General features: G+C 40.5%; 1 protein-coding gene across 1 annotated transcript in view; it reads right to left on the bottom strand.

Moving 5' to 3' along the window:
- The window catches only part of RABGAP1 (RAB GTPase activating protein 1), a 157,425-nt gene that overhangs the window by 121,452 nt on the left and 34,859 nt on the right, over positions 1-1,114 (bottom strand). The gene's annotated exons all lie outside the window — the stretch shown is intronic.

Below are 1,114 nucleotides of genomic sequence, written 5' to 3'. Positions count from 1 at the left end.
ACACCAAGGCTGGCGGGTTCAAACCCAGCCTGGGCCAGCTAAACAACAAAGACAATAGCAACAAAAAATAGCCAGGTGTTGTGGTGGGTGCCTGTAGTCCCAGCTACTTGGGAGGCTGAGGCAGGAGAATCGCTTACGCCCAAGAGTTTGAGGTTGCTGTGAGATATGATGCCACAGTACTCTACCAAGGGTGACATAATGAGACTCTGTCTCAAAACAGAAAAAAATTAAAAACAAAAAACTGATGCTCCTTCTCAAAGTGAAACATGCTTTTAATGATTCATGGCAAATAAGGGAAGATAGGTTACAAAACAAAATAACTCCTTAAAAAAAAAAAAAGACCGTGAATAAAATCAAAAGGATACCATTTACTAAAAGTTAAAGATACATCATTCATTTAAAATTTATTCATTTAACAAATATATATGTGATACCCACAGCATAGTAGAATCTGCTCAGAACACTATAGGTACAACTACGAAAGGCCTAAAAAGAAATAGTATTTTGGCTTGGTGCCTGTAGCTCAGCCACTAGGGCGCTAACCACATACACAGGAGCTGGCAGGTTCTAACAAAGCCAGCCAGGGCCTGCCAAACAACAAGGACAGTTACAACAACAACAACAAAAATAGCCAGGCATTGTGGCAGGTGCCTGTAGTACTAGCTACTTGGGAGGCTGAGGCAAGAGAATCTCTTAAACCCAAGAGTTTGAGGTTGCTGTGAGCTGTGACACTACAGCACTCTATGGAGGGCAACATAGTGAGACTCTGTCTTGGAAAAGAAAAAATAATAAATAAAAAACTACCATTTCAACATGGGGAAAGCCTAAAGGGCCCTGCTCATAATGAAAATACCTGGAAAGAGAATCCAATTCAGGTTCAAAATTCATAAAAACTCTTAAAAACATGCCTCAAGACATAGACTAGTTTTCTCACTTTTTTAGATTTAAAATATATTAAAACAAATTGTAACTTCAGTTGGTGAAATGACTATAGAATAAGAAACATATAGGAGGGCGGTGCCTGTGGCTCAGTGAGTAGGGCACTGGCCCCATATACTGAGGATGGTAGGTTCAAACCCAGCCCCGGCCAAACTGCAACAAAAAAATAGCCGGG

This window comes from Otolemur garnettii, unplaced genomic scaffold (genome assembly GCF_000181295.1).
Source record: "Otolemur garnettii isolate 467f Iridium unplaced genomic scaffold, OtoGar3 scaffold00014, whole genome shotgun sequence".
Taxonomy (NCBI): Eukaryota; Metazoa; Chordata; class Mammalia; order Primates; family Galagidae; genus Otolemur; species Otolemur garnettii.
The sequence above is the reverse complement of the archived record's forward strand: the minus strand, read 5'-3'. Positions and strand labels throughout refer to the sequence as shown.